Genomic DNA, 10,869 nt, shown 5'->3' on the forward strand with positions numbered 1-10,869 from the left:
CACACACACACACACACACACACATTTGTTAGCCAACGTCTTTGTTGATGTCTTTCACTGACTGAGCTCATATTGAAAATCTGCCCCCTATTTTTTTTTTTTTTTTGTAATCAACCACATAACAGAATCATGTCTCTAGTTGCACAGTGTGTTTTCCATGAACACCCTATTTCTTAATAGAAGCAGAATCTGTTAAATTAAATATCTGGCATTGACACAAACTGTACACAGTAGAACCCTATTATATTCATGCACAGGATACCAATACCACAAGGTCCAACTTGCAACTTTTAATACCTTTAACCATCTCTACGTTTGCCAGAATCCATGTAATGGGTAAATGGTTCTGCATTAAGACTTCACTGATCACAGCAGGAGTCCAAGAAAACTGAAGGAAAGATTCCTCAAAGAACTTAACTATATCCATAACACTAAAGGCTTTTTTTTTCCCTATAGCTGTAGAATTAGCATTAACCAATTTATCACACAATCAGAGGAAAAAAGAAAAAAAAAACTTAAAACTTGAACTCAAAAAAGACCATGGAAGCAAAATATTTTTCCTGTTTCCACTGCAGCTTCATTATATGCAAGATAAGCCGTTAAATAAGTAAGAAGAACAGCAAGTCTATGGGTAGATTAGCAGAAAAACAGCTGTTTAGGAGCATAGGGTAACCAAAAAAGCCCATGTTTACGGCTTATGGAAGAAATACAACTACTCTCAAGGCTCCAAGTTGGGGATGCTCTTTTCCCTACAAAGGTCAGTTGCAGGAGACAGAAGGGAGCCCAGCACCGGGCATGCTGCGCTCGGAGCCACAATCCCATCTTCGGGCCACCTCACCCCCTGAGCAGGTAATAGCTGGGAAGAGGAGATAATAGTGCTGTCACCAAGAAGAAGTGAAGCCAGAGGGCAGGAAAAGTTTCTTTCAGCCAGCCTGTTCCCTCCCTCCTTCAGAATGAAAGAAAGAAAAATGCAAGTAATCCAGATCTGGGAAATGGTGGGCAAATTGAGAAGAATGATTTCCCAGAAATTGGAGGAAGCCCTTTCTAGGGCTACACGCACACAAACATGTGTGTACACATGGAAGAGCACACACACAGGTCAGTTTAGTTTCATCAAATGCAGCAGCTACATATCCGTTTAGATCAGCACTCAAATGTAAACATGTTAGCTTGCAACACCAAGATGCATGCTATTGTGCTAGAAGCAACGTGTGCCATGAATGAATGGAGGCAGCAATAGGAAATCAGCTGTTACAAGCTGAACAAGTATAGATTAAAAATCAAACCAATATACATATGTAGGCTATTTCTTATGCATCATTTGAAAAATGTGTATATTCATCACCCAGCAGTTAGATGGATGGCTTCTTCTGTAGGTGTGTTGCGCAAAGTAAACTTAACAGATTCTCTTCTGGTGATACAATAAAATATGCAACAAAATATGCTATATAGCATGATTACACAGAAACAGTGAAGTAGGTCCATTTTACAGTTTTGATTTCACTGAGATTACTTTTTCAAAATCATTCATTATTTGAACTACAAAACATTAAAATCCACAATGTGGAATTCATTCCAGCCTCAAGGCCTAGGAATCTCTACAGCACTACCAGGAATATCAGGAAAAACTACACACTGCCTTCTTGATGTTCAAGGGACCCCTAGACTTTATGTACCAGCCAGGATGAAATTGAACAGAACATGTGTTTCCACATCCTTAACCCCATTGGTGTGCACGCTGTTTTCTGGAGCATATCTTACAAGAACTCTAGACTTGTTCATCACTGGTCTGAAGTGCACAAACAAACAGCTGCTTTTGGAAAATATTTTTTGGAAAATATTTTTTGGAAAAAAAAATGAAAGCACATTCTAGCTTTGCCGATCTAGATCGCTGCAGCACTGCATTAGCTCTGATTACAAACATATAAATCATTACAAATCCAGAGGTGAACATAAACCAACTGTATATAAATAAACTGCACTGTAACGCACATATAAGCAAATTAGTCTCTATATACCTGACTTAAATTCGATTTTCCTACAAGACTTTCACTCCATTCTTCAAGAATTGATCACAGGTGACGTTTCTGTCAACTATAAGAACACAATATGCAATGTAACACACAGTACTTACCTTGGGCTGGCATATGCTGCGATTTGTTTCACCCTTTAGTCAATTTTAATGTACTTACTGACTTTGATGCATGCTTATGAAAAGTACAAGAACTCATTTTTACAGAGTCTAACTACAAGAAAACAGCTTCTATAATAAGCAGCCATAAYCTGGTTTGCACACATACTGATCATTAAGTCTGTGCTTTCTGTAGCCACCTAACTTTAATGAATGTATTTTTGCTTTAAAATTCCTATTTGCCCACTAATTAAAGTTAGGATCATTTAAACAAAARTTTATCTATGACTGACATATGTCAGCCAGTGTCTCATTAACCTCGAATGAAAGCCTATAGCATCACCTCCTATCCACTGCATGCCCTACTTTACTGAACCTCAAACAAATCTCCCAAAATACATGAATCAAACAAATATGGTGACAAAGCTAACTGAATTATCTCCAGCTTAGTTTCACAATATCATCAGGAACAACCTAGGCAGAATTATCAGCAGCTGTACCCCAAATGTAATGGTTATAGTCACAGCTCTCTGACTGAGTAATTAAAAGCCTGTCTGAATCACCCTGGAAGCCTGAGAAGACGAACTGAAGCACTGTGACAGACTCGATGAAAATGAAGGTTGTACCTCCACACTACACTTTCAAGAAGGCATTTGTAAGCATCCACTGTGCTAGTCTTTATTCAATTCCTCTGAGGCTCCCTCAGTGCCATTTTCTTTCACTCTGAAAGTCAGGCAGCAACACACTAACAAACTAACTTTCAAGAACTACTTATTGTTACAAAAATTGACTTTAATGACAAATATCCATACAGAGAAGTCTTCCCCTTTAGACATCATAGAAGATTTTTATAGACCCCAAGGAGTTTCTTTGAAACATGTAGACACCTCTCATATGCATACGGCACATGTATACAGTATTTAATTTATACTTCTGCTATTTCAGGAAATCTGCAGAAATGTTCATTCTGCAGCTTGCATTGGACTGCACTCGCTAGCCATCACCTCCACTCTACGATACACTTTGTTTCACTTGCTGATGCACAGTATTTTTTACTTTCTCCTCTTCCTTTCGGATGAACCTATAAAAACATGTAGGCACTGAAGTTGGAGATATTTTGCACTCCAGCTTCTTCCTAAATTACCTTGGCTTTTGAATATGTTTCAGTAGATTGAAAAACAAGTCGGATTTTTTCTTTTCAACTTTATCCTTTAGAAGATATTTTTAATGGTGCATTGTGTATATTTTCCAGACTGTATCAAGCAGTCAAGCACTTGCATAGCTAGATGCATACCCCTAGACAACGATCAAATATAAATTAATTATTATTTAGCACAGTGTTCCAAGGGCTTTCACTAAGACTCACATTTTTGCCTAGTTGTGCTGAAAAACTGACCAACGCATTTTTTACTGTTCATCCAAACCTCTCAGCCTAACAGTAATACAGACAAAAACCAGCTCATTTCATAAAGGTATCTGCAAGAACAAACACTAAAAGGGACAAGGGAGCCCTCATTAAGATCAGCTTTTTTTCCCTTAATTTTTAAGTTAAAGGAGGCTATATGCCCACCACAGCAGTGAGGTGTTTCCTAAGCCTGAGTGGATGGAGAGAAGGCAAATGCTTCTTTCCAGTCCAAAGGGCTAAAAACAGTGTTTCAGGTCTACACTTCACAACTGCATGAGCGACTCATCAGCAAGATTCACTCGAACAGCCCGCCAGCCCTTGGAATCTGGGCACCCTCCCATTTCCCCAGCGACAAGAGACAGCTGAAGAAAGTGCCCATAAATTCACTGCTAATTGTATGATTCAGGTGTCTGTTGTAAGAACTTTCACAAACGCAAGCTCCTATTTTCAACGATTTTGGAACTGAGAAAAGAAAAAAAAAAAAAACCCAGCAACAACAAAAGAAGCAGATGCTCTCCCATACTACACCTAAGGGAAAAGAAATTCCAACTGCATCACTCTTACCTCTTCCAACAACTACCTCTATAATTTTTGTAGCATTCACAGCTTCTGATTCACCCACTCTGAATCTCTTAATTCCTAAAGGAATTACAAACTTTTCCTGTTCATAAATAAACATTTCTTTAAAAAAATACTTAGGAGAAGAGGGACAGAAATTCCAAAAAGTCCATTTTTCTGATTCACTTTGCCTGRCTCATAGAGATTCTTTAATCTTTAGAAGAACCAGAGCCAAACCTCAACATCTTCATTTCCTTGTTTCTCAGAAAGGTAACTGAAAATTATGTACTGGCACACACAAAACACACACTAACAAAAGGAGGAGTCCTCAGTCATCATCTAGTGGTTGTCATCATCTACACTTTTTTGCCCTCAACCCCCTCCCCATTTTGTTTTTATGGCAGACCAAGTTCTTCAAAGTTTTTTTAAATCTGGGACTGACTACTCCAACACAACCAAACTGAGGTTAAAACTTTGTCTAGTTATGTTAATAATCACAGAGTTAGAAATTAAAAAGATGAGGTTCTAAATGAAAACCAAAGTTCTCTTTTGAAAGAGCTCAAGTAGAGATCCAAGTTTTGTTTAGATGAAGAACGAATGCATAACATCTTCCCCTACCAAAATCCCTATCTAGGAGTCTTGTCAAATTAGAGGATATACAGCACAGCATCAAACCACAAACACAAAAAAGGGACAATGTTGCAGAACAGAAAAGGTCACAAAGCCTACGAAATTGAATTACTGAAGAAAAAAAAAAAAAAATCACATCCAGTGCAGTACACTAAGTATAGAGAAGCCAAACAGGTTTTTACAAACAAAATAGTCTGGAATTTTAGTTATAGTTCAAACACACTAGAATGAATTACACTCAACTCCAGAGTTGACTGCACAAATACTACCACTTCTTTGACTAAGAAAAAGCAAACTGCAAGCAGATAGTGTATGTTTAACTTATTACAGCCATTTAAAAAAAGGTTTTACAAGACAAAGAAATAAAAAGCATGATAATAAAATACTATACATGACAAAGTTATAAATAGGTAATCTTTAAGTAAGTTCAGTTAAGACTATGAAATACATCCCTAAATTCTAAATAGAAATGTTCATCAAATTTTGAAACAAATATGAAAATTTCAAAATTTATCTAAGTATTGAAAATATTTGTTAATTATCATTTGTATTAAAAGTTTAAGTGTCTTTAAAAATATTGTTATCAAAAATCTATTTCTAATGTATTTGATATCATCACCCTTGACTTGGAATTCTAAGAATAACTGAAAAACGGCAGTGCCTTCACTGCTCAATAAGGAAAAACAGCACACATTAAAAAAAGATGAACAGTGTTTTACAGGCACAGTTATATGCATTTCTAGTCTAGTATTTTAAATGCTCCATTTTCGCTTTCAATATTTTCAGCACTGAAAAAATAAAGCTGCACACCACTGATAAATGTTTAGATAAGCCCTAGTAAAGAAAACATGGACACATTTAAATATTAACATGCAAGTCGTGGTTTTATTTAGATTTTGTAACTGAATAATTTTATCAGTAAGGAAATCATAATTCTATAACTCATTTCATTTTACAAAARCAAAATAAGTTATCTTAATGGACATAATCCCCCTTCCCCCCCCCAAAAAAAGTGAACAAAACCACCTTTATTCGTGTTTACCAAGGTAAAAAGGAAGTTTCTAAAAGTAATTCTTTAGAATCCCATGTGAAACATTAACAATCCATTGTTTTGCATTTTTTTTTAAACTGACCACAATGCTTAATTTTTTTTTCCTCTCCAATCACAGAAAACAACAACTGAAAAACAGACAAGAGGCAGAGTGCTAAAGTTTATTAGACCCACAGGCCAGATATTCAACACAYGAACACCTCTTAAGCAGAAATGGTAGAAGAAGGGAAAACTATAAAGTTTTMCATCTATATAAAAAGGTACTGAGACAACGAACTCTGGCTTTAGACTTAAAGGTAATCAAAGTAAGGATTAGCTGAGCTGAGTATCATAACTGTGATAATCATATTCTATCCAGCACTTTAAAATACATGTAATAATGTATCTTGATGAAAGTTCATGTGGGAATATAAACACTTTCCAAGACAAGAAGTTTCCTTGCCCTTAAAAAAAAAAAAAAAAGGCTTAATAATGACTAACAAACATGCAAAATTATACTCAAGTTTCCTATTTCGAAAACAAATTAAAATTGGATTCAAAAGTGTAAAGAACTTAGAAATTCCTGGTCATTCCGAGATAACAATTTTAAGAAATATCTTCCAGAGATAAGAAACAAAGTTTAAATAAGTTCATGTATTTAACTATTTGCATGATAGTAACTTTTCCTAAGCACAACATCACACTGCATACCAAGTACACTTCTGAACCCAATGAACTATAATAAAAACCAGAAACTCATCAAGTACTGACACAAAAACATGCTCTCAAAATATCAATATGTTAGACAGAGAAAGCTCAATGACATATAAACCCAGATTTTTTCTTTTAAAGTCAAAAAATAAGATTTATTTATTATTTGAATATTGTACAAATTAAATTCTGAATTCACTTGTGAATATGAATTTATTTTATGAGCCTTCCTTTCAAATCAGTCCAATACTGCTAAACTTATTGACTGTCAAGTTCTGACACTTCAGCATCACTAGTACTTAACCATAATCCAACTTTTCCAAATCCTTTGGATCTTCTGGCTCACCTTCAGGAAGCACTACTCAAGATGTGTATCTCTTAAGCACACAAGGAAATCTCTGCAACCGCACAAGAAGATTGTATATTCTTCAAATGCATATTATTGTTTAAAAACATTAGGGACTATATGTGAGGCTTACTAGATTATGTTCTTGGGCAAAAGTTCAGCATGAATTTTCATGAAATTACATAAAATTCGCACATGTAACCCCTGATTTCTCCTTCAAAAATCTATTAGTATATTTAGAAAAGGGAATAATAATTGTAACAAAAGTAAATAAAGGAAGCATGATCCAACACATACCACAAGAACAACATCATATCCCTAACATCATATTCCCTTTCAGAAGGAACACTGTGAAAAAAAAAATGCTTTGATTCAATTTGAGGGATACTGTATTAATTTTGTGGTGCTAAATCAACTGCAAGAGAAACTTTCAGCTGCCAGGGACGGCCACTCCACACCTTCAAAAAGCCAGTGGTCACCGACCTCAGAGAAGTTGACTCAGGGCTCTTCATGTCTTCTCCTGCCCTAGGAATGCATACAAATAGCTCTGCCACCTAGTCATGCAGCACAGCCCAAGATACAATGCTGTCAAGTCAGTCAGACATGCTAATGAAATACTGAGATGCCAGTGGCTTTCTTAGGGGAATCTGAAGGTTACTTCTATTCTTTTATCAGGRTATTACAGTCAAAAAGATTGAAATACACCCCAGGGCAACAACTTATTCATAGTACTATTTTTGATCATTATAACTGGCAGGCACTCACATAGAAATAYGGACAGACTCAAGACATATTAAGTTATTTAATCTAACACAACAAATATTAATAAATGTAAAAAACTAAGTAACATTTAAAGTAACCAAGAGTAACTTTTCATACACATATGACAAAAAAGGAGGAACCTCCTTAACAGTAAATTTTTTTAGTAACTATTCGATTTTGCTACAGGTACCTTAACTTTAACAACTGTAAATAATAACAACACCTGCAATCTGTTTGTAATCCTTTACATGCACCAATATTATTTGAATGACCATACTTAATACTCAACTAGAGCCATGGCATGAGGACAAAATACTAAAGAGTATGTCATAAACTCTTGCATTTCCTGCAGTCTTTTTATACCTCAGTAATTTGTTTAAATTAAGTTTAATTTATATATTTTTTTCTCTTCACATAGTTGGCCTTCAAATCTCTTGTTAAAGGTAATCCAAACAAAACATAAACTAAAACTTTAAAGAAGTTTTTTTTAAAAAAGTTGGCAAAATATCAAAAAACTTAAACTTTCAGTGTAGTATTATTTTCCAAAGTTTTTATTTTATTTTGACAGCTTAATAGATTATTTAACCTTTACATCAGCTTTTTCAATACCCATATAACTTTCCTTTACAATAATCCTTTATGTATCATGTCAATGTGTCACAAAAAGAACAACTAATATAACACACTCCTCAAGTGGAATTTGAGATACTGAGAAAGTCTCTTCTGTGTAACAGAGAGGAAACAGATTAGCTGACATCAGAAATTCCTACTCAAAATGCATCTTTCTTTATCAGCAACCCCAAACTCGCTGAAGTATGCCCTTCATTAGAACCTAAGAACCCCCAAGATATTCATATTATGCATTCCCTAATGAAAATCATCAATAATGCAAAATTATTCTAGAATAATTTTAAAGGCATTTAAATCGGCAATCTTTTGAATAAAAGAGTACTTATGGCAATAAATACTTTGCAAAATGTTCCCTATTTCTACGGAACATTYTAAAAAAGACATGTGAAATAAACCTCATAAATATACACCACATTCCACTCCTCCATATTTTTTGAGTCATTAGCAGTGTTTTGGAACATGGAATAGTATTCACTTTAAAAAATATATAAATTTATTTGTCAGGAGAAAAGCAAATTGAGGGTTTTGATATATATATATATATATATATATATATATACACATACACATCCTAACTTAGGTGACTATTACTAACTTCGGGCAACTAACATGCCCATGTAGATACAAAAGGTATAAGTTACAGTTTGGTCAATTACATACATAACTGTAGCATGGCACATGACTTTTAAAGCAAGTCAATTACTTTATGCATTATTCACATTAAAAAGCAGGTGTATGGTACAGTAGGTTTTTTCAGTGTACTTCAATTTGTTTCCGTATTTCAGCGTTGATTAAACTTAGCAGMATGCCAAAAGCATAAAAGATGCTAAAGAATGCTAAGTCTCTYATTGCAAAACAGAAGTTTACTTAGATTACCACATCAACAAGTCCACTTCCCCTATGACACCAGCACTACAAACCAAATTACAACTAAATACGACTACAAGTAATGTATTTTTATACTAAGAATTGCCCCTTGATTTCAAATGAATTTTAACAGCAATCATGATAATAATGGTGTCATTCAAAGCAATCAAGTATTTCAAAGTTTCAAAGTTCCCTGAGTGCAGGAGTAACCATTTGATACTTCCCTTTACATTTGGCAAAACTGCCCCTATAAAGCTAAAGAGTACTCAACAAAGCAGTGGTGGCCAAATTCTAACTGGAGCTTCCRAGGGAGCTCCCTGTCAGTTACCAGTCAAGCTTCAGGCATGTGAAAGTTTGAAACTGCAGTGGGAAGTTAAGGTAGGGCTTCTGGTCATGTGCAAACACAAGCTTGGGTAACAAACAATAAAACAGCTCTAGTAAGTCTTCTGGGGTTAAGCTAAAAATAACTTTATTCCTGTCACTAAACATTTCTTTCAGTGTCAACATTTTCCAGTAGGAAAGAGTGCCATCCAGACTTACATTTAAATAGCATACAGTTCAACTGTGACAAAATAAAACTGTTATTCTTCACAATTACCAYAGACTCCATAGAGAATGGAAGCGCTTTGTTTACCAACATATAATCCTACTCCAAAACAAAAGACAAATGAGGGAATAAGACACTGAAACACTACTTTCTGTCAAGCTTTTAGGCTGAGTATACTATAGAATTAACTCAAACCTGCTTAAAATCATAGAATAAATGATCTATAACGAAGGAGTCTCATTAATGTTTCCTATATATACAAACATGCCTTATATTTCCATACAGAAAAAAAAATACTCAAATATTACTGAGAGCTTTCTAGGAAACAGAGAAATATTGTTATCTCTACAGTTTTCCTTTGGCTCCTATTTGAACCTGACTTATTGGTCCCATCTAACCAAAATACATACAAATGCACTATAATTAGCAATTCAATCCAATTAAAGATATTGGGGTCAACTTAAAGGCTCCTGTCAGGAAAACAAACAAACAAAAACCCACAGCCCTACAAATGGAATTTTCTGAAGTACTACACACTACTTTTAAAAGCCAAAATAAACTTTCTTCCCTATTTCATCACCACTCCCCCCATCTAGCAGTGCAGAATAGTCAGAACTGGCCTATGCAAAAGTTTATAAAAACAATACACCATGTTCAAGATGTCATCTGTCAGAAGTTTAGCTTATTTCGTATGCTTCTTGTCCCAATAAGCGTAAGAGTTGTGTATATATGTGATACACTGCCTACTGGCAGAGTTTCAAAAAATCCTGAATAAACATTAGCCAAAGAGCCTGCTCTAAGTTTCTTCAGTACTAAAAGAAACTGATTATGCAGTTGTTTAATAAATCATAACTTTGACAATAAGACTTCTCAGAGGGAGGCCAAGCGAACCAAGTCTCGGGCATATTTTCAGAAAAACAAAAATGACTTCTTGTGGACACGCCAGAGAAGCTAGTCAACTCATAATTATATTAATGAAAACACAGGAATGACAGGAGATGCAAGCACGCGTTCCCTTTCAGCGCTATGAAAACCAACAGCGTGCCGCTCCTGCAGTCCTTCCGAAGAGCGAGCGGGGCGGCGGGGCCGGGAGCGCGGGGAGGTGCCCGGGGCAGCGCGGCCCCCCGGCCCGCCGGGCCGCGCTGCCGCCCGCGGCTCCCGGAGAACGTCCCGCGGCTCTGGAAGGAGCCAGGATGGGCTTTGCTGGGTCGCTGTCCCCGTGATAGCGACCTCAGCCTCATGAGCTTGGAAA

Source organism: Nothoprocta perdicaria, unplaced genomic scaffold (assembly GCF_003342845.1).
Source record: "Nothoprocta perdicaria isolate Ctin4 unplaced genomic scaffold, notPer1 scaffold_278, whole genome shotgun sequence".
Classification (NCBI taxonomy): domain Eukaryota; kingdom Metazoa; phylum Chordata; class Aves; order Tinamiformes; family Tinamidae; genus Nothoprocta; species Nothoprocta perdicaria.